The sequence below is a fragment of the Bradysia coprophila genome, unplaced genomic scaffold, assembly GCF_014529535.1.
Source record: "Bradysia coprophila strain Holo2 unplaced genomic scaffold, BU_Bcop_v1 contig_476, whole genome shotgun sequence".
In the NCBI taxonomy this organism is placed as follows: domain Eukaryota; kingdom Metazoa; phylum Arthropoda; class Insecta; order Diptera; family Sciaridae; genus Bradysia; species Bradysia coprophila.
Window position 1 is genome coordinate 1,504,779 of NW_023503727.1, and position 27,149 is coordinate 1,531,927.

At 36.0% G+C, this 27,149-nt stretch overlaps 1 protein-coding gene and 1 long non-coding RNA gene across 8 annotated transcripts in view; one reads left to right on the forward strand and one right to left on the reverse strand.

Annotated features, from left to right (window-relative positions):
- LOC119082548 (protein sickie) overlaps positions 1–27,149 on the forward strand; it is a 239,638-nt gene that overhangs the window by 198,603 nt on the left and 13,886 nt on the right. The gene's annotated exons all lie outside the window — the stretch shown is intronic.
- On the reverse strand, positions 12,244–21,803 carry LOC119082551. Its single transcript, XR_005088657.1, has 4 exons — positions 21,635–21,803; positions 20,247–20,250; positions 16,363–16,368; positions 12,244–12,254 (listed from the first exon to the last, which is right to left on the reverse strand). It is a non-coding gene; the product is annotated as an uncharacterized LOC119082551 (long non-coding RNA).

Consider the following 27,149-nt stretch of genomic DNA (forward strand, 5'->3'; position numbering starts at 1 on the left):
TCTTGTATATTTATTGCCAGTATTGTCAATGGTAATAAATATACAAAAAGTCATTGAGCGATGTGAAAAAAACAGTAAATACTTAAATCTATTACTTCTTTAGTTAAATTATTGTCTACCCTTGTACTTCGTTCGTTTCCTTAGACTTTTTGCTATATAAGAGAACGCTAGCCAGAATTCGTTCCATAGCTTTGTCGTCGTTTTCGATAACAGATGACTAGCTATGTGACTAGCTGTTTGAGCTCTTGTTCTTCCTCAGAATTGTAACGCATTCTGGAGCTGCGATGCGTTTAATTTAATAAATTTGTTTCGGAAATAAATGAAAATAGAATTGAAAAGATATTCGGTTGATTTGAAGGTTAACTTTTAAGAGTGATATCGCCAAATCTTCAGGGGATTTTTTTAACTTTGGAAACAAGCGGTCTCCGATTTTAATGAGTGATAGCTCGTTGGATTCGTCTTTCAATTCTAGGAAACACGTGTCTTTCACTTTTTCTTTAAAAAAATTGTTTTCTTTGAAAAGCGCTCAAAAGTGAAGACATGTCAGAGGGTACCGAAAACAGTTTTTCGGCAATAACTCAAGAAATTTTTTTTTTAAATTGTTGTAATGTTGTACGATTGTCGGCCTTGAAAAGACCTACAGGTGGAGTATACGCACCGCTTCGTGCTAGTTGATCCACTAGAGTTATGACGAGAAATATAGTGAATGTTCGGAGAGTCCGCCTTTTCTGCAGCTTCGATGTACCACGGAGCTGAGTATGGGGTGTTGTAGCTGGCCTCACCCACTATCGTTGCACATATAAATGAATCCAGTACTTTTGGGCTGCAAGCCTACAGAAGTCTTGAAAAAAAAGTTGGTGCCAAAATGTAGATTTTTTCCTTCTGTCTGAGGGCCCAACTGCCAGAACAGCGTCTGGAACGGTTCTACGTGAGTAATTTTGTATCGTCTACTATTCCCTTACCGTATACGCTTCACTTTGACTCGAATATAGGTCGTTACAACATATCCAGTGTTATAATTCTTGTGAAAAATCATTAAAGTTTTCTCGGAGGATTTTAGTCAAATAAAGTGTTAGCGTATAGCAAATGACCTCAGGAGTCCGGAACAGTAATTAGTTTTTCAATTGGACCAATATTTGCTACGCGACAGGAGTTTGGAAAAACGATACAATCAAGTGGGAGCAAACGGTTTAGTGGATCTGATATATTCGCGACATAGCGAAGCGTTTTTCTATTGATAAGGTGAAAGAATAGTAGACAATAAAAAATGATTGCCGTAGTACCGTTCCAGATGCTCTTCTGGCAGTTGGGCCCTCAGAAAGAAGGAAAAAATCTACATTTCGGCACCAACTTTTTTTTCAAGACTTCTGCAGGCTTGCAGCCCAAAAGTACTGGGTTCATTTATATGTGCAACGATAGCGGGTGAGGCCAGCTACAACACCCCATACTCAGTTCCGTGGTACATCGAAGCTGCAGAGAAGGCGGACTCTCCGAACATTCACTATATTTCTAGTCATAACTCTAGTGGATCAACTAGCACCAAGCGGTGCGTATACTCTACCTGTAGGTCTTTTCAAGGCCGACAATCGTGCAACATTACAACAATTTAAAACAATTTTTTCTTGAGTTATTGTCGAAAAACTGATTTCGGTACTCTCTGACATGTCTTCACTTTTGAGCGCTTTTCACAGAAAACAAATTTTTTTAAGAAAAAGTGAAAGACACGTGTTTCCTAGAATTCAAAGACGAATCCAACGAGCTATCACTCATTAAAATCGGAGACCGCTTGTTTCCCAATCACCTGAAGATTTGGCGATATCACTCTTAACAGACAGTAAACGTACCCTCGTGTAATTATGAAATCTGTTGTGACTATTGTCGAAAATATTATCTTGGTTTGATACCAAATCTATTACTTCGCTTGTTTTAACTTCACTTTTCTACTAGAAGAAAACACCAACCAGATTTCACCGGTTGTTTTTGTCGATGAATATGAATAGTCATTTGTAAAAGTAGATTTTTTCTGTCAATTCGGTTATCACAAACAGATCGTCGCGACAAACCTTTAGTGCAGACATACATGCCTTCATAGGTTTTAATTTCAGAAACGAAATACGAAACGCAGAAATCTGAAGAAATCAATTCGAATCAAACACCGAACTTCCGACGCTAATCTAATAACAAAATTTGAATTTTATTAATATCGATGATTTATGCTCGAACGTATAAATTCGATACATCCGGAAATCATTGTATAATAGCAGTTGACATTTATCCTAATGAAAAATTTGCATAAATAAGCTGTAAAAAGTCGATTCGATTTTACGTACATACATCTTTGCTTCGATAGCTCAGCATAATAGGGGATGTTATGTTTATGTCGGTTTTATGCATTTGGCACAGCTGTCGAATTGCAGCAACGCCGAGCAAAATGCAGTATAGATTTTACTGTCGGAGGTAAAAAGTTTTCAAGAGTCGTAAAATATTCGCTAAAATTGCATATTGCGAAAAAAAGACAATTCGTTTGTTACAACAATTGTGAAACTTACAAGTATCCGAAAAAAACCAACAACAACAAACAAACGATTCATGGCGCTATAAAGTGATTTTGTAAATACAAAAGACATAACAGCCACAAGCAATGTACACAGCCATTATTCTAAATTTATGTTACATTTTCCGTATCCCTTTAGAATGCATCTTGGCCAATATATATTTTTCTTTTGTTGTTAAACTCCTTCTTCATCTGCATATCTACGTATATCAGAATAAAAGTGCACCAAGTGCACTTACGGTTTTTGATCACAATACAACAAAGTCATATTATTTATTCGCGTGAAGAATTGTTTGCACTTTCATCTTACATTTCTTATGTTTCTTTGCACTTAAACACAGAATATGCAGCACAGACAGCTAAAGAGTTTTTTTTTACGGTTGAGTTAAGGAATTATAATACAATAAATGCATACAGAACAGACAAAGCACCGGGCATATATTTATATTTTCATGAACACAGCAGCATGCTACCAACAAAACATGGTATTTATCAAAAAAGCATATCAGTATACCAACACACCAATCAATGTTTTCTTTGAATTATTATTTTCTATGATTTCCGTAAATTGAGAACTTAATAACAAAATCAGGGCATTGATTGTGTTATTATAAAAAAAAAATGGTCTTTGGGTACGACAGAGTAAATCATGAGGGTGTAAAGAAATGAACCTATTGGCATATGAATTATCTCACGAGTATTTTTATGAGTATAAAATCTACCATTTTATCATTAAATACATTGGAGTTGTTTTCGAAAGGATTTTAAACTCCTGAGCACTCGTCACTCTTCGAGAAATATGTTTTTGAAAGAGTAACAGTGTGTAACAGTTGCTGCCAAGGATTCATATGCAGAATTTGTTACACTGAGAGGCTCATATGTATCGATGAGTTGCGACTCTGCAGAATGAGTAACTCTGCAGAATTGGCAACTCTGCAGAATTGGCAACTTTGCAGAATTGACAACTCTGCAGAATTGGGAACTTTACAGAATTGGCAACTTTACAGAATTGGCAACTCGGCATAATAGGCAGATCTGCAGAATGGGCAAGTCTGCAGAATGGGTAGCTCTGCAGAATGGGTAACTCTGCAGAATTGGTAACTCTGCAGAATGGGCAACACTGCAGAATGGGCAACACTGCATAATGGGCAACCATGCAGAATGGCCAACTCTGCAGAATTGGAAACTCTGCAGAATTGACAACTCGGCAGAATTGGAAACTTTGCAGAATTGGCAACTCGGCATAATAGGCAGATCTGCAGAATGGGCAAGTCTGCAGAATGAGTAACTCTGCAGAATGGGTAACTCTGCAGAATTGGCAACTCTGCAGAATTGGGAACTTTACAGAATAGGCAACTCTGCAGAATTGGCAACTTTGCAGAATTGACAACTCTGCAGAATTGGGAACTTTACAGAATTGGCAACTCTGCAGAATTGGCAACTTTGCAGAATTGACAACTCTGCAGAATTGGGAACTTTACAGAATTGGCAACTTTACAGAATTGGCAACTCGGCATAATAGGCAGATCTGCAGAATGGGCAAGTCTGCAGAATGGGTAGCTCTGCAGAATGGGTAACTCTGCAGAATGGGTAACTCTGCAGAATGGGCAACACTGCAGAATGGACAACACTGCATAATGGGCAACACTGCAGAATGGGCAACACTGCATAATGGGCAACCATGCAGAATGGCCAACTCTGCAGAATTGGAAACTCTGCAGAATTGACAACTCGGCAGAATTGGCAACTTTGCAGAATTGGCAACTCGGCATAATAGGCAGATCTGCAGAATGGGCAGGTCTGCAGAATGAGTAACTCTGCAGAATGGGTAACTCTGCAGAATGGGTAACTCTGCAGAATTGGCAACTCTGCAGAATTGGCAACTTTGCAGAATTGACAACTCTGCAGAATTGGCAACTTTGCAGAATTGGCAACTCTACAGAATTGGCAACTCGGCATAATAGGCAGATCTGCAGAATGGGCAAGTCTGCAGAATGAGTAACTCTGCAGAATGGGTAACTCTGCAGAATGGGTAACTCTGCAGAATGGGTAACTCTGCAGAATGCGTAACTCTGCAGAATGAGCAACACTGCAGAATGGGCAACACTGCAGAATGGCCAACTCTGCAGAATTGGAAACTCTGCAGAATTGACAACTCGGCAGAATTGGCAACTTTGCAGAATTGGCAACTCTACAGAATTGGCAACTCGGCATAATAGGCAGATCTGCAGAATGGGCAAGTCTGCAGAATGGGTAACTCTGCAGAATGGGTAACTCTGCAGAATGGATAACTCTGCAGAATTGGCAACTCTGCAGAATTGGCAACTTTGCAGAATTGACAACTCTGCAGAATTGGCAACTTTGCAGAATTGGCAACTCTACATAATTGGCAACTTTGCAGAATTGGCAACTCTACATAATTGGCAACTCTACAGAATTGGCAACTCGGCATAATAGGCAGATCTGCAGAATGGGTAACTCTGCAGAATGGGTAACTCTGCAGAATGCGTAACTCTGCAAAATGCGTAACTCTGCAGAATGCGTAACTCTGCAGAATGCGTAACTCTGCAGAATGCGTAACTCTGCAGAATGCGTAACTCTGCAGAATGTGTAACTCTGCAGAATGCGTAACTCTGCATAATGGGCAACACTGCAGAATGGGCAACACTGCAGAATGGGCAACACTGCAGAATGGGCAACACTGCATAATGGGCAACACTGCATAATGGGCAACCATGCAGAATGGCCAACTCTGCAGAATTGGCAACTCTGCAGAATAGACAAATCGGCAGAATTGGCAACTCTGCAGAATTGGCAACTTTGCAGAATTGGCAACTCTACAGAATTGGCAACTCGGCATAATAGGCAAATCTGCAGAATGGGCAAGTCTGCAGAATGGGTAACTATACAGAAAAAGCAACTCTGCATAAATTGCTGCAATGGAAACTGTTGCTAGGCACAGATAGACATACCGTTTCCTTAAAATAGATTTCACACACAACAAGCATACCATAAGCAGTAGCTAAGTATATTTTCTAGAGATTGCTGGATAGTATTTTCAATAGGATTTTTCATCAGTTTTAACACTCATTTCACTTATAAGAGGACATTAGGTAAATTTCCACACTTATTTGCGTCGTAGCTGTCGTTACTGGATGATATTTATGTCATTCGTAATATGTTGAAATGCGCCAGCATTTTGTCAATCGTTTGTCTGATACATTCAGCAATATTTTGTTCTCCACAAGCGCAACTACAATTTCACATAATTTCCCTAAAACTGACAGAGTTTCGTGACAGACTCAATCTTTATTACCAATCACGACAGATCATTGACTGTACAATGCAATCGGTTTTTGTGTTTAATTGAATATAATAATTTTTCCGTCATATCAATCACATAAACTGTCCTCGGTCTTTATGCTCACCGAACAGAAAACCGTTTCGAACAATTGAAAATGAAATAACAACCAAACAGAAATTGCTTATTACTTGATTTGCTACACACAAGGCAGCCACAATAAATTCATAAAAGTGGCGTCCGCCATACAAACATTTCCTTCTCTTGTGATCATTTTCAATTTCATTTTATATGCCACCATGAACTCATGAAGAAAAAAAAATCTTTTTGTTGGGCTGGCGAATAAATGGCAGAAAATGTTGATTCAAATTTGTGTGTATTTAAACATAAAGTTAACATTTTACATTTCCAGCTCATTATTTGGATTTTTCGTTATTCAGCTTACGAATTTAGATTCCATTAATCTTACACGGTTTTCAAAGATTTCTTATAAGTAAAATGGTGGAACTTAATCTTATGATTTCGTTTTGGATGCAAATTATAGCGTAGAGATGGTTTATCCAGTCGGTATATATCATATCCTAATTGTGTTATTTTCGTGACAGACTGTGTAGAAAGACGTTTTTCTATGTCGTGCAAATAAACAGCCAAGTTTTTATTGTGTATATCACACGACACACGCGTTGGGTGTTACTAATTGGTCTATTGTCAAAGTTTCGTATGTTGAGTTACTGACTGTGCTTTTATTTCTTGATCAATTATAGACGTATTCATATTACGGTATTAAAATTGTAATCTGATGACTTAAGAGTGATATCACCAAAACATCGAACAAAATCAGACATTTTGGGACAAGGGGTCACAGATATTATTGACTTATAGCTCATTCAATTCGTTGAACTTTTGCGAGTAAAACGTAGTACTACGTTTGGTGAACTTTATTTTGTTGTCGACGCTCGAGGTCATGAAGTAAGGGTCTTCCAAAAGGGGCCCAAAATCGTTTTCTCGCGATTATTCGAGTAAAACCATTTTGGGAAAAAAAATTTTTAGCTAGCCTTGTAGGCCTTGAAGAGACGCACATTTTGAGTATACACAACCCGAGGTCCATGTTGACCTGTAGGTGATATCAATCATTTTAGGTGAAAAAATAGGTGATTTTCCTAAGTCCCTGACCGGCTGCATTGGCATAGGTCCGAGACATGGTATGTATGGTGAGAGAGCCTAGCCTCTGTAGTACCATAACATGCAAAAACTTCTTTGGATAAGTCTCACTGCAAAGGGTTGGAGCGACTTTAGTGGATGTCCACCCCAAGTCGACGAAATTTAATCCCTTTATTTCGTTTGTTTTTCGCTTTTTCGAGGTTTTTTGTGCGGCTCTTCATTATTTATTGCTGATAAGAGTGAGATCAACTAAAATAAAGAATTTTTATTGATGTATTCACGTTGTTCTTGGAACCCAAATTTTGATCTATTTGGACTATTTTATATATAAAAGTGGGGTATGAAGCATCGCCAGCCCTTAAATTAGATATGTACATGTGAAATTTCACTTTCCTCTCACTGTAACGGCTGTTTTACGATTTTGAATTTGAGCAAAAAAATTATTTTGAAAAGACAGCACAGAATCGCTCTTTTGACGTTTTGTTGTTGAAGTAGAGCTATATACACTAGTTACAGAGATCGTGTAAGAATTAAGCGTAAATCTGTTAGAAACGACTAGCGTAAATCTATTACTTCTTTTGTTTAAAGTGTGATAAAGTATTGGAAAGATTAGTAAATTACATTGGATGCTGCGAAAGTTATTCATTACATGGGATAACAATTTTGTGATAAAAGCAAAGTCGAAAATGTGTTTTTTGAGCAATAAGTGTCTTTTCGACAAATATGTTCAAGCCGAAGGCGAGATATTCAAACACACACGAGTGAGTTTGTGAATATCAGAACGTCTTTTTGAATTAATAATCTACGGGTTAGCATCCAATATGTTCTGGTTAATCGCCTGCCTCATGCCAAAACGTCACCAAAAATGAACTGAAAATATATATCATTTTCTCAGGGACAAAATGCTATGTAATGGTCTACTTTCGCATGGGACAGGCAATAAAATCTTTTACCGTCTGCCACTTGCGAAAGTTGATCATTACACAGCAATTTGTAAATTTGTTCCCCATTTTTTCATTTTCCTATGTGGAAATCAACTTTCGCAGTAAATCAGAATACATTGGATGCTGCTGTGTACTTCATTAATTTGGAAACAACTTTTTGATACTCGCAAACCTATCCGTGTATTTTTGAGCAATGCACCTTCGGCTCGGATAAACAAATTCTACACTTGTCGAAAAGACAGTTTTTTGTTCAAAAACACACTTTTAAGTATGCTTTTGTCATAAAGTTGTCATCTCATGTAATGAATTACTTTCGCAGCATCCAATGTCAACCAGTGTTTATCACGAATAATTGTCAAATCTGTTGCTTCCAACTGATTGAAATTTTATTTCATTGGACGGAAAATCTCTTTTGCATCCAATTTTGCAATTTATATCTTCACTGTAGTTGAGGAAGCGCACTCTGCTGCCCAGCCAATTTCCATTCTAATTTATTTATCTGCTTCCACCACACGGAGTGTAAACGTCGGTCAAACAATTATTTGCAATTTGTATTTCTAACAGCGTGTGTGTAGGCTGGTGATTTCATAATTCCATAAATTTAATAGAATTCGTTCCAATAGGTATACGCATTTCGTTAACAATATACAATGGAATAATAAGTTGGTTTATAATGATTGAAGTAATCGATGCAACATGTCTCTCTCCACTCCCTATATCGCACAATAAGAAAAATCTCCGGCACAGAGCCATATATATTACTATCGATCGGAAATAATGGGAAACGAGTTTTTATCTTAATCTTTTACGGAATCGTTGAAATTCCATCAACAGCAATCTGTCGTCGCATTTTTTCCGTTGTTCTTGTCAAACTATAACAAGATATAAGTCATCCAACCAGTCTGTGTCCATCTATCGCATGGGATAGAATCATTAAAATCATGAGAAGATTTTGAAATATTTATCTGGCGATATTTTTCGTCTAGTTCTCAATTAACACGCCCATATTCGGTCATATTAAACGAGCAGTTTAGTAAAAACCAGTGGAAACGAAAATTTATTTATTTCAATTTTCGTTTCGCGTTGGAGGCTATTTAGACTTAATTCTATTTCCATCGGTAATTATTGCTGGTTGAATTTTACCGTGCCTAGAAGCGACAAAAATTCAAATTTCGGCATAAATAATAACCGATCGTACAATAAATTTGCATTTAAGAAACGTATTGTAATTACACGTTAACCGATCGGGCTCGTGACTCGTGACATCAGAAATATTCCAATTAAATAGAAATCTGCATCTACGCTGCGCCAGTTATTAATTTATCTTTGCCGAGATCTGTGCAATTCTTTTACAGTTTTTAATAGTATGTTGTGTTACAAGTATTGTAATGTTGATTTTTTCAGCACTAGACCCAAGTTTTCCTTACGAGCGGAGCGAGTAAGGAAAATTGGGTCGTGTGCTGAAAAAATCTCATTACAATACGTGTAACACATCATGCTTTGTGCCAACCGAGAATTGAAATAGACAAGAGCACAAAAAATCATAATTTTCATTGTAAACTCTTCAAATTTGATCGATCACATTGCTTTGCATTTTCTCAAACGAATGCTGTAACAACTCATGCAAATTCCATTTCAACACTGCTTTGAGTGTTGTAATATCACATCAAACGGGTGCGGAAATAAGTCACTTTACAACACTAAAATGAGTGCTGAAAAGAGTCGTATTTCAATTCTCGGTGGCACAAAATCCTTTGTAGCACTCACTGCGAACCGTTTAACTCTTCGTCTACTTACAGTCTCGCTTACAGTCAATTTCCAATTTTATTCGAAATTCCAATGAAAAACCCACCAACTGAAGTTTAGGTATCTGTTTCAATAAACTGTAAATTGATGTACAATTCAGACGGATCCATCCATAGTTTCGATAACAGAACTAGTAAGAAACGTTCGAAAGCTAAACCAATTGATTAAACAGTCGTCAGTCCAAACATTCAATATACTGTCAACCAACGTCTTTTAACAAAAAACATAAATTTGTTCCTTGTCTTTAACTTCGATTATACAATACAACTTTATACACAACACAACGTTGTTAATTCTTCGCCAAGACGTGCACGTATATCATTATTTGTATACATCAACAATATCATAAAAATATGGTCTTGATTCAGCCTCAACCATATGTCCGAAACAAAATGTCTTCAATTAACCATATATCTGTATGTGCAATACAAGACCAAAATATCGTACGAAATGAGAAGAGTTATTGAAGACTAAATCACACATGGTGTATATTCCACTTATGTATGGCCGATGTAGTGTTACAGATGCAACATAATGACGTAAATATTTTGAACCGAAACGTTGACGTTGTGTTCAACCGAACGCATAAAATTGTATTGTTCAAGATAGCCAAAGATATTAGTGGACCCATCGTACATTGAAATGTTAAATTGAATTGTAAACTTAGTTCTGCAATTCGTTAAAGTTGTGTGCGTTTTGTTATTTAGAAAAGTGCAGCGCAATGCAGTCGAATTGTTATTGTACGGCAAACACTCAAAGAAAGAAGAACGAAACTTTTATCCAGCAGAAATGATTTATCGGGCGTTGTACATTGCTTTTAAACGAAAATAGAAACCAGATCGCGAAAGTTGTCGGCTGTTATTAGTCGGCTGTGAAAATTGCTTACGTTAGTGGGTTCGTGGGTTAATGGCAATTTGTTTTCTAATTTCAAGAGACAAGTGAGAGTTGACACAATGTTCGACCTAAATGGACGAATTAGAATTTTTAACTCTCTTCGAAGGAGAGGGATTAACTATTCTGACCCAATGTAATGTGCTGCACTTCATTGGTTGTTTCCACTGTTACTCACAAGGCTCACGAAAAATTGGAGCGGTGCTCATGACAGACTTGTTTACTCTTCATATGTCAAGCATCACGTTTCCTAAGCCATTAAATTCAAAGGAATATTCCACACAAAATCTGTTTAGCAAATAAAATCTAGATTTTAATTATCCGAATTTTTGCTAGGCGCTCGCTCGCAATACAAACAAAATACTGAAATAAAGAAATCTAGATTTTCATTTGTTAAACAAATTTTGTGTGGAATCATTTACAAACCACAACAACTCCCAAAACAGACAACATATCACTTTTCTCTGTGTGCATTCTCTTCATCACGTTTTTAGCCCCGTACGAAGTACAAAGGGGCTTATAGGATTACGATGCCGTGTGTAATTGATGGAATTCGAAGCAGACGGTAAGGGCAAAGTGTTTACCTATGCTCATAGATGACGAATCTGCAATAAAAATTTTGTCTGTCCGTCTGTCCGTCTGTCACGTCGATATCTTGAGTAAATCAAATCCGATTTCAAAAATTTTTTTTTCCCTGAAAGATAGTCAAAATAGTGAGGCTAAGCTCGAAGATGGGCGATTTTGGGTCGACCCTTCGTGAGTTAGGGCCACCTAAGTGATTTAAGGTCTTTTGGTGATATTTATGGCAAAATAAACGATGGAAATGTAAATGACACGGCAAATGATAGGTCAATACCAATCCAGGAAAAAAAAGTTTTTTAAAATCGGGTGAGTGGACCGTGAGTTAGGGCCTTAGAAGTGAAATGCTACTAGGGCCCTATGTGTATTTGACATAGAACTCGAGCAAATTTCATCCGTTTTTCGTAATTTTTGTTTCATTTGGAATGTAATCAAAGGCCGAATAGAATGTAGTTGAAAAAAAAATAAATTTGGGTCCTCGGACAGCAAACGCTCCGACTGTTCTGATGGCTCGTTTTTCAATAAAAACCAGACAGATTGTTGTTATTGTTGTTGTCCTACAGTACTACATAGCTTCCGAAATACATTTTTAAAATTTTTCAAATAACGTTTTTCTTTCTGCAAATTGTGCATATTTGAATCTGCTACTTCTGATATTTAACATATTTTCTAATGTTTGAAAGTCAATCTACTACTTCATTGGCCTTAACATCCATTTTTCTATAAATAAGAACACACTTGCTCTTACTCTTTGCTTATTTTCGTCGACGCTTTCAACAACAGATGACTAGCATTGCTAAAGTCCATCCCTCCTCCATTGTAGACTCCGCACTTCCAAAACCCGCAAAAAATTAACATTTAAAAAAAAAATCAAATTATTCAACTGAAGATGCCAGATTTTTCTTTGAGTGTATTCACAACTCATTTTCATTTCAAACGTAAAATATCACTACAAATAAACAATGTTTTCAAACTGAACGACATTCGATTCATAGTTTTTTGTTGTTTTATTTTCCTCCTTACATTGTATTCATTCGCTACTCTTAACTTAACATCCTATGACTGTATCTGTCCACCAAACAAAATACTATTACGACGATTCGACTGTATGGTTGATGCAGAATATACCTATATATGTAATACGTAATGTTATGCTGGTTCTATGGATGTGTACACAGTGGAACCGAGAGAAGAAAAAAAACGTTTATACTTGGCAGCATACCGAGTTTGTCATAAAAAGGCCGTTTCTTTATATTTTCCAAATTAAACGACAAGATAAACTTTAGTTTTGTTTTAGACGTCGTACCGAGCGGTTTGTGTTTTATAGTATCTATGATTTCCGAGTACCGATGCCGATGAATAGAAGAAAATCTTATTGTTATTGATAGTTCGTTTCGGCGCTGTTGTTTATTTATGAACTATCGCAATATTCGTTTATTAAATTCAATATACGGGAAAAATAGAGAGAAAACAAAAATTAAAAGAAAAGAAGAAACATTTAACATTGTGTGCGTTTTGTGCGCGTGTTTTCTCAAGTGGTTTTTATTCCGAAAAGAAAAACCCATTTTAAGATGTGGTTCAATAAAGCATATGCTCTTATTAATAATCTGTAAATGGTTTTTGGTATTAAATTACCCTCATCCTTTATGTAATATATCAAATGGATAAGAAATGAACAAGAGAGACGTCTCAACAAGCGTAATTCTCGTCAATTACGCGTGTTTATTGTAGAGTTTGTTATTATACTGAGAAAATAGAATCATGTTATTCTGTAATAAAGATATGAATAACAAGTGTTTACAAGCTCGTGTGTAATTTAGTGTTAACTTAACATAATATCAAGTCTTATTCATTGACGATCATGCATTATATGGACGAGACAATGGATTTTAAAAGAACTTAGTATATGGATAGAACGCACTTTTAGTGATGCAATTGGGCGTGATACATCTAACACCTAATTAAAATAATGCAACGAAATCGCAAACGAAATAAACTCTGAGTGGTTGTCGTCTTGCTTCTGCTGTGAAAGAAAAAATATCAAATCATTCAATTGAAGTTAATAAATATTTTTATTAAGAGAAGTTCTCTCCATCATTGCCGTAATTGCATTTGAAATCGAAGAAGTTTTATTGAGACAAATTGGGAGTGATGTCACATCGCATTTATTGTAAACATATATTACGAGTATATATCCGTCAATATGCTATGTGTTACAAAGACTGAACGTCTGGAGAATTATTATTATCATACGAATCGTCGCATTAATAAAATGTGCGATGACTTTTGAGATTCTTCTTTAACAAAAACGATTATTTATCGATTTATTGAACACGCCTTGAAACGATTTTTTTTCATCGGTTTGAGGAGACGAGAATTGTTTGTTTTTATTTACGTTAATTTATTTCGAATAAATAAATTCAAAATGTCTTTTGTGTGTAATAGAGTGTGTTGTATGGGATATTGTCGGTTGGAATTTTCAAATGAATTTTCGAAATTCTTAGAGAAACCGTGAGGATTAATATAAATGCAAATTGTCCTCGTTGCCGGCAAAATTTCAATATTATTATAAACGGGCGCTCAATAAAGCATGATCGGCTATAAAACTTGAACCACAAAAGATTTATTGGAACCGAGGACGGTTGAATTGTTGTAAGAGGGATTCTTTTGAAAAACAGCCTACCGAAATCGGACGCATTTTCCAGTGGACTTTTTTATATGTGCCTAAAAAGGACTTCGACCCTAGAAGCCAAAACCACTTTCAAAAAAATTCTTTGAAGCTTGTGTGGCTGATGAAAGGTGAGCAAAAACCGAAAAATTTCAATTTTCTTACAAAAAATGTTCCAGTTACACGAGCCGTACAGGGTCGTGTGGGGTGTCATTAGAAAGATAATCACATGTACTATTGAGCCGAATAGGGACTTATTGAGTTTAAAATTCATCCACGCTGAAATGTGTGCAGTTGAAGTTTTCAACCGAAGACTTAAACTGTTCTTACAGAAATTTCTCGAGGTACACAAAACGTACATGGTCGTGTTGGGTATCATTTGAAAGGTAATTGTATGTGCTTTTGGGACAATTAGGGTTTTATGTGGTTTGGATGCATCTACGATGAAATAGAAGTTGAAATGTTAAAGTGCCGATTTTCATCGTAGATGCATCTCAATTTCATAAGACCCAATTTGGCCCAAAAGCACATTAAATTACCTTTCAAATGATACCCCACACGACCATGTACGTTTTGTGTACCTCGAGAAATTTCAGTAAGAACAGTGTAAGTCTTCGGTTGAAAACTTCAACTGCACATATTTCAGTGTCAATGACTTTTAAACTCAATAAGTCCCTATTCGGCTCAATAGTACATGTGATTATCTTTCTAATGACACCCCACACGACCCTGTACGGCTCGTGTAACTGGAGCATTTTTGGTAAGAAAAGTGCAAGTTTTCGGTTTTTGATCACCTTTCACCAGCCACACAAACTTCGAAGAATTTTGTTGAAAGTGGTTTTGTCTTCTAGGGTCGAATACCTTTCTAGGCACATATAAGAAATTCCCATAAAAATGCGTCCGATTTCGGTCGGCTGTTTTTCAAAAGAATCCCTCTAATCGACTCAAATAAATAAAATATTTTCCAGAAAATTGCTGACGGTCAGAAAGAGTTGAACTAAAATATGAACGAAAGACCTAAAGGAAACTTCGGTAACTCCTTTACTTCCTCCTTCATTACTCTTTCTCTTAATAGCATTTCTCGTTGATTTACAGCCCATTTTTAGTGCTTTCAATTTATTTTTGGTTCGGTTCCAAAACATTCTGTATGAAACATTACACCTAAAGGGATCTACCCAACCAATTACTTCGGCCGAAGCTATAAACAAACAAATTCTCATGTGGTGGGTTGAGGAAACTACTGCATAAGAGTCTGAAAAAACTTTCAGTGATATCCTTTCAATTAAACTTTTGTTTGTTACGATTTCGTATCAAGTACCAGAAATTCAGTTCAAACAGTTGAAGTAGTAGATTTGTACCAGTAGGTATTTTCGTGAGATTGAAACTTGATAACTCTCTTGAATCAAGACTAAATTCATTAAATTCTTCAAAATTCTTAAAATTAAAATTATAACGGATCATCCATGAAGGGCGTCCGCTATTCAGAGTTGTCACATAAAGTAATAACTCGAGAAATACGCATTTCCGGCAGTTAAATTTACGCAGCTTTTTTTGGGGTCGGTCATACATTTAACACATCAGACAGTCATATTTATGGAGTTATCAATGATTTAAAACCCGTATGGCAACACTGAACTACGGAGGTCCTTTGTGGATGTCCCATTTAAGATGTAACACTATTTGACACAATTAATGATTTCTCACGGATTTCATTGACTGACATTGATTGTACCACACCAAAGGTTGATTTCGTACTTTCAAATATTTCAGTGCATCGGACGTAGATGAAACGTTTTAAATAAAATTTAATTACACGGTTTCTTAATCCCCTGATCGCATTTCCTATACACCATCATACTAGTATGTATAATCTGCACCTACCACCTATGGTTACGAGTGTATACATTTTGAAGAGAGGATGTTAAATAAAATCGAATGAGAATCCCTGTCCCTAATCATTCATTATTTACGCCACAAATTTATGGTAGCTCGAAAAAAAAGTCTCGAAATTAACGTCACACCAAATTAAGATTGATTTCCTCAAAAAATTAAGCCGTACAATAGACATGTTTCAATAGTGTCGAGAGACGGAAAAAGTCGATAGATTTGTTAAATGTCCTAAAAGTAAACTTTTTTTTTGAACAAAATAAAATTCTTTCAAATTACATGTCATAAATCACCTGACTTTTTTTTGTTATAAAATTATATACCTGTTCGCTCGACTCCATTCATTCGAGGTGTATACATAATTCGGACGAAAAATAAAATAAAATAAAATAAATAAATCTGTGACATCATTCACAACATCCAGTCAGACATCGGTGTGTATTGAGGACATCTATGTCGCAACCGATTCGAGTAGAGAATCTCTAATTGTTGTCTGATTTTGGCGGTTGGAATGATTTAAATCAACCACGGGAGATTTCAACAACACTCGTAGAGAAATCACAATTAAAACTCTTTTCTTCCAATACCAGAACAAGACATATCTTATCGCAGTCGCTCGTTTTTAGCATTCTTTTAACGTCTTTAATCAAACAAATGTAGAGAGATATAGAGAGACCTGTTTGATTGCTGTCATTTGTAACCTTGAGAACTTCGTTATCTATAAATGAAAAAAAAAAATTTTTTTTCTTCTTCTCATTATATCAATTTAGTTCTGCTAAGCAGGTTTTTTTTTCGCGACCATTGAAAGATGTTCGCATTCAGTGGTGATGTGGGCTAAATGTTACATACATTCCTTTAAAGTTATTTCAATTTTTGCGCAAAACAAACAAAAAACGAGCCGTCAGAACAGTCGGAGCGTTTGCTGCGACTGAGCCCCGTACAAACCCGTATATCTATTGCGTACGTGACCCTATTGCGTCTCTCACCCTACTTTGACCGTAAACCTATTGCGCCGGTTAATGTAGTTAAAGTAAAATTATTATGTAATGTGTACATCTTAGAAATTGCGCATAGCGCAATTACGAAGCCCCGTACGACGTTCCTTTCAAATGAAACAAAAATTTCAAATCGCCCTAAAAATTTTATTTTTTTGAAGGGCCTAGTATCGGCCTCAGTCCGAGGACCCAAATTAAAAATTTTTTTCAACAACATTCTATTCGGCCTTTGATTACCTTCCAAATGAAACAAAAATTACGACAAACGGATGAAATTTACGCGAGTTGTATGTAAAATACATATAGGGCCCTAGTACCAGCCTTAGTCCGAGGACCCAAATTTTTTTTTTTCAACTACATTCTATTCGGCCTTTGATTACCCTCCAAATGAAACAAAAAATACGGAAAACGGATGAAATTTGCTCGAGTTCTATGTAAAATACACATAGGGCCCTAGTAGCGGCCTTTGTCCGAGGACCCAAATTTAATTTTTTTTTCAACAACATTCTATTGGGCCTTTGATTACCTTCCAAATGAAACAAAAATTACGAAAAACGGATGAAATTTGCTCGAGTTATATGTAAAATACGCATAGGGCCCTAGTAGCGGCCTTAGTCCGAGGACCTAAATTTAATTTTTTTTTCAACAACATTCTATTCGGTGTTCGATTATCTTTCAAATGAAACAAAAATTACGAAAAACGAATGAAATTTACTCGAGTTGTATGTAAAATACGCATAGGGCCCTAGTAGTGGCCTTAGTCCAAGGACCCAAATTTAATTTTTTTTCAACAACATTCTATTCGGTGTTCGATTACCTTTCAAATGAAACAAAAATTACGAAAAACGGATGAAATTTACTTGAGTTCTATGTAAAATACACATAGGGCCCTAGTAGCTTTTCACTTCTAAGGCCCTAACTCACGGTCCACTCACCCGATTTTAAAAAACTTTTTTTTCCTGGATTGGTATTGACAATACCTATCATTTGCCGTGTCATTTACATTTCCATCGTTTATTTTGCCATAAATATCACCAAAAGACCTTAAATCACTTAGGTGGCCCTAACTCACGAAGGGCCGACCCGAATATGCCCATCTTCGAACCTAGCCTCACTATTTTGACTATCTTTCAGGGATTTTTTTTTTTTTGAAATCGGATTTGATTTACTCAAGATATCGACGTGACAGACAGACGGACAGACGGACAGACGGCCCAAATTTTTATTGCAGATTCGTCATCTATGAACATAGGCAAACACTTTGCCCTTACCGTCTGCTTCGAATTCCATCAATTACACACGGCATCGTAATCCTATAAGCCCCTTCGTACTTCGTACGGGGCTAAAAAGATGAGAGAAAACAATAATGCTGTTAGGCTAGGCAGTATAAAAGGTTGGAACATGCTATAGAAGAGGTATGGCACACAGCATGCATACCGATAGATTTCGTTCAAAATAGGGCAGAATTGTATGACGTCCATTCGTGGAGGAAAATATTTTTAGTTTAAAAAAAAATGACTAACGGAAACGTCGATCGATAAATATTATCGCATCGCCGTTTGAATGTCGCCTTCACTAAAATATATGTTGAGGGGATAGTCGTAAAGCTATCCGGTGATCTCAACTGTTCGAAACAAAGCGAAAACGAATTGGATGGAGTTGAAGGAATCAGAAGAATTTACAGGAATCTTATTAATGTTTCATATGGCAACGTCGTGAAGGTTTCGCATGGCATTTTATCAACGCCACCATTTCTTTTATTTGTTCCTAACAGGAATGCTATTAGTGTCTCGTTTCATAGTTCAAGGACCCCCCATAAATGGTTAAATGGTTATGGTTAACCTCTACCTAAATCATTGAAAATTGTTTGATTGATTGAAATTTGAACTGGATATGGCGACTCGACCACAAATCGCAATATTTGCACAAATTTAGCTTTAGTTACACGTAACCGTAAATATTTAAAGAAACAAACTTTTCGGAAATGTCTAACGTCAACAAAAATTTATTGGTTTTGTCAACAGTATTAAAGCTTATAAAGAATTGCTAAGCCAACATTTACTTTATCAATTTTTAAATGGTAAACAAATTGACTCCAAATAAGAGCATTTCTGTCTGCGCAAAGGCACTCGAAAAGTAATTTCATTTTTATCTCAAGTTGGATATTTCTCGGTATTAATTATTGCTACAATCCACCGAATCCACATAGTAACGTTCGTTATCTTAGTCATTCACGTGCACTCAGTTTAGTGTATGTTATTACCTACGGCAATTTTGAGCGATGATTGTACCTATACGGAACGAAAACACATACAATTCTAATTGAGCAACTAATCGCTTGGAAATTTCTTTGTCTTTTATTTGAAACTTTTTTTTTTTGATTAAGACTAATCGTGTTGACGAAATTCGTTTGTAATTCGTTCGGTTGATAAGTAAACTAGGTTTATGGTTTGTTTAACATCGTTAAATAGTCCAGAGATTTGTTTAGTTAGCGTCAAGTAGCTACATTGTAAAATTGTATCTGATAAAGATATGCGATCGTAGGGTGACGCCTTGATTTTTGAAGTTCGTTTTTTGAATGATGTGTGGAATGTAAGTAACGATATCACACATCATATTTAACCTGTCACGTACGGCTATTCATCTGCTATCGATAACGACGACAAAATAATGACAAGCTCTGGGTGATACGGTCCTTTATATAGTAAAATGCATGTTAAAAAAATTGAAGTACAAGATTTGAAATCAACAGATTAAAAATACTTTGATCGATGGAGGTAATAGACCCGATAATAATACTGGTCATGTGCCTGCTGTCTCTAACAGGTTAAAAAAGCGAACAAATATAATTATGGTCTCATTGGGCATATTCACTATCATTTTACAAAATCAATATTCTTTCAAATAGTCTTGTAATAGTGTCTTTAGGCAGTTTTTCATCTGTTATCGACCGCAGGGAGACAAATAAGCGGACAATTTTTAGCTAGATCAATCTTATACAGCAAAATACGAGGCCAAATGACGGTTGCAACAAATGAAGTAAAAGATTTTTTAAAGATTTTTTGAAAATAATTAGATCAAAATGGGTTATAGACCTCATACTACCGATCATACTGAAGAGTTGCTCAATAGGCTTCAAGGTTTGTAGCTCCTTTGAATTGTGAATACATTATGAACGCAATTCATGTATTTAGATAATTTTATCAGAAATAAATGAAATGAAATGAAGGGTATTTTCGAGGTGGAACTACTTCTAAAAACACTGTCAAGCCAAGCCAATGACTTTGACTTTATGTGTATTTCTATAGTGACTTTTCTGGATATTGTCCCAAACGTTTTCCCTTCAGATATTTCATTAATATTTTAATGTTTTTCGGGTCTGTCATTATTAAAAATTTGTTTGTGAAAATTACAAATTACAAATTATTCGCTTTCCAAAATCACAATAGAAGAGTTATACAACCCTATGTTGGACATACGCCGACTATCCTCCGGTGTGCCAGATTTGTTAACCTGTTGCAGACGGCTGTCATCTGTTATCGACAACGACAGCAATAATAAACGACAAGCTCTGACTGATACGGTCTTATATAGCAAAAACCATGTTCAAAACAAAAGAAGTAAAAGATTTATGAAATCAACCTATGAAAATCTTCGATCAAATGAAGTAAAAGATCAGACAGTAAAACTGTCAATATGCTTGTTGTCTGTGACAGGTTAAGGATAATCTGGTGAACCGTTTGGTAAACGTATATCGTCATGTAGTAGTCAAGAAAGTTACTTCCTTCGATGAAATTATGGTCTCATGTTCGACACAAAATCTTTTACTTCGTTTGTTTTACCATAACATTTTGCTACATAATTGAACACCAGCCAACTCTTGTCGATTGCTTTTGTCGTCGTTATCGGCCACAGATGGTAGTTTAATAGGCGTAACTTTCAAACTTTTCCATATTACGAAATGTTAACGTTGAACAAAACCACAATCTGTCTAATGTATGGATCTCGCCGCAATAGTTCCGTTAGTTATTTTTTCTTTTTCATTTTTTTTTCGATTCTCAACTGTTTGTAGTGATACAGATACCCTGCTCTTCGTTCTTTTAAATTGATTTTAATTAACTGAGTTTTTCTTCTCAAATTCCTAGAAACAGAACCACACATCTCTTAAAAGCAAACACCACTTTTATCCCAATTAGCTAAGAAAATTCCTCGATAAATAATATTTGAGTTATGTACAGAATGCATCCAACGCGGAAATATCCATTTATCGAAACAATTTATTCAATTCCTATCACTTATTACATTCGAATCGATAAGTACACTTGATGGCGCTCATATAATGCACTTTTTTCTGTTTTCATTTATATTTTGTTGTTGTTGTTGCTGAATTGCATTATCAATCACACAACACGCTCTACAAACAGTTTTTATTGAACATTCGATTCAATTTGAAACAACAAAAAAAATCATGCGTGTGGTGTGCTCAACCTAATTTTCTACCCTCAATAGACAGTGAGAAAATTGCGTTTTGTTTACGATTAGTCGAATGGCATTTCTAGTGAGAAAAGTGCAGTACTTTTTCTCCCATTGGGCAGAAAATAGAACTTTTCTCATCTGAACTGTCACTTATGTTTAAAAAAATGCTTTGGCGACTTGACGTTTTCTTTTCGTGGCGAAAAACGAATAGAGACATGGTTAACTACACCTAGGCCTGCTCTGACTCCGGGGAGTGTGGGATATTGGGCTCAATGAGGTGTTTTTCTGGTCCGAAAGGCTTAAATATTGGACCCATATCTTTTTTTAGAATTTTAAAAAATAGTTTAGGCATGGGGAGCGAGGCGTTTGTACAACGCTTTCGTACATTTGTACAAACGCCTCGCTCCCCATGCCTAAACTATTTTTTAAAATTCTAAAAAAAGATATGGGTCCAATATTTAAGCCTTTCGGACCAGAAAAACACCTCATTGAGCCCAATATCCCACACTCCCCGGAGTCAGAGCAGCCCTACTACACAACGCATCTCTGGGAGAAATAGCAACATCCAGCTAGAGCGAAATTGTAGTACTCTGGCCGTCAGAATAATTCTTGTTGGAGTTTTCTACTCCACTCGGTAAACAAATAACTATTAATTCAGCATATCAATGTGAATCGATCTCGTATGGAAAAATAGTTTGAGAGAAAGACGAAAAAAAGGCCAAAACATTTCTGTGTTCGTCAATATGTTTCGCTATTGATAACATTTTGAAAAGGTCAACAAATTCTTGGTAGGAAAAAAGTGTTTCGTATCACAGTTCTTCGGTTAAACTGTCAAAATAGAAAAAAAAAAATGATTCATGTGCCTCATAATTATTTCTCATTGTAGCCACTCATGATGGTTTTATAGTTTGTTGTTTTGTTAATTTTTTTCTTATTGCCGTTTTGTACAACTTATGGTCTTTTATGAGCGTTAAGCAGTTACATTACTCATCGTATTCGTTCTTTTTATTACAGTTTTTTCTATCTTCTAAGTTTGTGCATTTAAAGTACTTAAAAAAGTGTCGACGACTAGCATTTATATGTATGAAACAGCTATTTCTTTATGCGGTATGATAATCTATTTTTTCTTCTTCTCTGTCGTGTAAGTCTACGACGGAGCTTATAATATTACAATTTCCTTTCGAAACTCGTTATTTCAATGAAAATTTTTTACGGCCACAGTTTTGGGTTTTTTGATTTGATTTGGGAAGAAATTAGAATTAGAAAGTTGATGGCGAGTAGGAGACGAAACGTAAACTCTAAGATCAATTAACGATATAAATTTGATTCCGAAAGATAATTGGGATGGGTTTTAAGTTAATTTGATTCAGGTCGAAAACGTTAATATTATTGAAATCAAAATGGTTAACAAGGCAGATAGTATATGGGTCCCCGTAATTTATATTAATCAAAAATCAGTTTATTATTTATTGGATAGAGTTCTGTCTGTATGTGCATCGAAACGGTTCGGACTTGATAAACACAATAATTAATTTGTTTAAATGATTTTAATGACCCATTGCATGGCTTATTAAAATTAAATTTTTTTTATTTTTTCGATGAAAGAATCGACTGTAATTTGATTTATGATTGCGGTCGCGCCACATCGTTCCATGCACACAGACAGACTCTTTCCATATCAGCACTATCCATTGTCGATTGTGTATATATCACATTTGTGCTTTCCAGCAAATTAGTTTTATAATGCAATTTCGGACTTTACAACAGCAAAAAAAATGCAATTTCATTTAGATAAAATATCGAGTTGCAACATAATCCGTTTATGGTGCACTCTTCGTAATATACCATCATACGGAACACTTGTGTTTCGAGAGTAACACAAATCTAGTTAATCCTTTTAATTTTCCAATTTTTTGTTTTTAAAGTACGACGACGTTGTTATTTATGGGATCGGATGTGTTTAGTTCTAGAGAAAATTTGTTTTTTTTTGCTTTCTAATTAACGAGAGCTAGAAATTTTGTTGAATTACTCAAATTTAATCGAAATTATAAGCGAAAGGGCAGGGGCTATTAAGAGTTAAATCCCAACAAAAATCTCTTCGAGAAAAGTGTGACGCAGTCTTTGAAGTACAATTTCTAAAATGAATGATATCGCTAGAGTTGGCGCTTTCAGCTTCGTTACGCAAAAATTAAATTTTACACCCAATTTTAGTTCAAACAAGCTGGCTTAGTTTTTCTCATCATCTGCCAAATAATTTTTACCAAAAAAAATTTGACTGGAAACAACCAAAATTTTACCAAAAAAATCTGCGTCGCAAAGTGGCAGATGTTCAGGAACAGACCAGCAAGAAAATTTATCTGCCCCATGCGACGCAGACGTTTTTGGTAAAATTTTGGTTGTTTCCAGTCAAATTTTTTTTGGTAAAAATTATTTGGCAGATGATGAGAAAAACTAAGCCAGCTTGTTTGAACTAATTGGGTGAAAAATTTAATTTTTGCGTAACGAAGCTGAAAGCGTCAGCTCTAGCGATATCATTCATTTTAGAAATTGTACTTCAAAGACTGCGTCACACTTTTCTCGAAGAGATTTTTGTTGGGATATCAGTCGTTTTAGAAGTTTTAGAACACTTTTTATAACAGTTTATAACATAAATTCGAAAATTTGACGAAATTCGAAAATTTGACGAAAATTGAAAATTTGACGAAACTCGAAAATTTGACGAAATTCGAAAATTTGACGAAAATCGAAAATTTGACTAAATTCGAAATTTGACGAAAATCGAAAATTTGACGAAAATCAAAAATTTGACGAAATTCGAAAATTTGACGAAATTCGAAAATTTGACGAAATTCGACGAAAATCGAAAATTTGACGAAAATCGAAAGTAATTCTCTATCTGCCACCATTCAAGAAATATCTCTAAAACCCCAATTGACCCACCCATTTCCAACTTTCGACATTTTTCACAAATGCCCTTCTTTTCTACTCGTAAAACTCTGAGACTTTGCCGAAGAAAGTAACTCTCTATCTGCCACCATTCAAGAAATACCTCTAAAAACATAATTGACCCACCCATTTCCAACTTTCGACATTTTTCACCTATGCCCCTCTGTTCTACTCGTAAAACTCTGAGACTTTGCCGAAGAAAGTAATTCTCTATCTCTCATAACCCAAAAAAATATTAGTCCTTTCATCCTACGCTCGAGTAGCTCAAAATTTGGTCACTCTAATCACTCTAGCTCAAACGAATCTGCCCCGATTTTTTTAATTATTTTTTTGTTCGAATCGTGTTACGAATACCTTTCATTTGATGGGTCGCACGCCTCTGTAGGTTTCAATACAGCTAAACTACAGCCGAAAACGCGTTCCCGACCCTCGAAAACCACACTCAGAAACCACTTCGAGGCCAATAAAACAAAATTCTGGTTTTTCCTGGGGTAATGGCGTATCACATATTCATTTTTATGCCCACCCTGAGGTTCCTGCAAAATTTCATGGAGATTGGCTGACTAGTTTCCGAGATCGACCGTCGATAGATAGACAGATAGACAGATAGATAGACAGATAGGTAGAAACATACAGAGTAAGTTGAAAGATTTTGATTGTTTGGAAAACGTTAATTTGGTGCATTTTGTATGAAAAATGACCAACTTCAAAACGATGTATCTCCGGCAATTTTAAAGTTACATAGTCGAGTGATAGCTCGTTTTGCTCGTATTTGAAGCGCGAATAAGATAGAATAGGATTTGTGGTGATACAGGCCAAAGGAAAGAAACTTAAATTCTCGCCTATATAGAGTTGCCGCGTTTAAAAAAAAAATCTTCGTTCTTTTTTTGGAAGTTAGACTGCGTCAAGTCCTCCGCTATCGCTCCGGACATGATTAAGTCAAATAGAACATAGAACAAGTGTTCAAGTGAAAAAACAACAAATGTAGGAAATTTTCATTTTGTTTAAAATTCGCCAAAGTTGTACAAATGTTCATGCCGTACCTATTTTCGAATGAATTTTTTTTTTCTCGAAAAAGAGTTTCAAAAGAAAATCTGAAAATTCAAGAAAAGAATATCTGAAAAATAGGCACTTAAGGTATGAATCCCATTGGCACCATGGCGTAGTATGAAGTTATATGTCTAAATAAAATGAACACTTGTCACTTAAATCGAAAGAATGGCAGGAACCATTCGCCTTACATGACTAAATTACGCCAATTGTATCACTAATTTACGCCTATCCAAACACAATACTCGTAAATCAACCACATCTTAAACCAAATGATTTACTTTACAGTATGAAGCGAACAATATCACCTCAGTTCATTATGTTCTGATATAGTTAACCTTGTGTAACAAAATGACCAATAATGTGAAAGTGTCTGAAGACCATCTAACTATTGAAATCAGAAGAAAGTGAAAAAAAAATCCTGCTGAAGAAACTATGTCTGTGATAAAGTCTCAAATCCATGATGGATTTGCCACGATTCGAACGCGCGGCCTACATCGTAGTCGAAGTCGTGCCGAACAATTGGAAAAACTGAAACCAATTTCAACGAAAAGCGATTCAGTGCCTTTGTACGAAAACAATAATGATTTACTGTACAATCCCCGGACGCCTCCGCATGACCTGAAAGAGTTATGCATCCAAAACGAAATCAACGAATTCGACAGACATTTTATGAATCTATCGCCAACGTGCAACAGCTTTAAACTCGACTACATTGAACCATCGGCGCTGAGCACAAATTTCTCAACGCCCAGTTCATCGTATGAAACCCACTCGAATGGATTTCACACACCAAAATCACCTGATTCATTGCAAAATGAAAATTTTTTGTACACCCGTCCGGAAAGTCCTTATGGGAGAATTGGTCGAAAGGCTAACAGCCAGGAGAGTGTTGATTTGTACCAATCTTCACCTAAACTTTTTTCCCCTACCTACTATCGTAAGGATGTGGACACGTGCGACTATGCCTTGCTGAAAGTTGCCTCAAAACCACCAATCAAATCAAATACTTCGTACTACCGTAAATCCTACAGTCATCCGAGTCACACAATTTACGAAGATTCCACTCTACCGGCCAAATTCAACAAACCGCCAGCCGATCGATATTACAATTCATCCAACTACTACAATCCAAGCGAAATAAGTGATAGCACTGGTTCGCATCGCAGTGCCGTTGAAGAACTGGATGGTTTGAGTTTGGAACAAAATCATCGCTTAAATAATTTCGAAAGGAGATACGCTACGTTAAGCTATCCGAAAGAGGCGCAAAGATTGAAGCAAGCGAAAGTAAATGAAAGCAACCGAAGTGATATCGAATACCTGGATCCACTGGATTGCAAAATTGGATGCCAGACGACGCTGAGGAGTAAACCGAAGATTCCGTGGTATGAGCTAGCTATTCGAAAAAATAATCGGCGCCAGAGCTGTCCACCCATTGAGGTTTGATGATTCATTTTACCTTTTTTTCTTCAATTTTTAATGATCCACCAAACCTATGAATTTTACGAAATCATTAAAAAAAAAATCATAAAATTGTCAATGGCCGCATGGCACCAAGTATCCGTCCCATTATCAAAACGTGCGTTTATCTCAATACACTCTTGTAAACACATAAGGTCGATATTTCAAAACGCCATTGATCATCGGGTCAGCAAATTAATGTTAATACTTTCTGAGAGACTCTTCAAATATCTTACAACACTTCCACTCACTTATCTAACGATAACCGTTTTGTGTCGGTGATTTAGGCATTCTTGTTGGAAATGACTTTGATGAATTAATTAATCCCTTTCTTTAAACCCATTCACCATCACCCAGACATCACATTTAATTTTATCGAGATAAAACCCGACGACCGACGACGACACACACAACGTTTTTATGGCTTAAT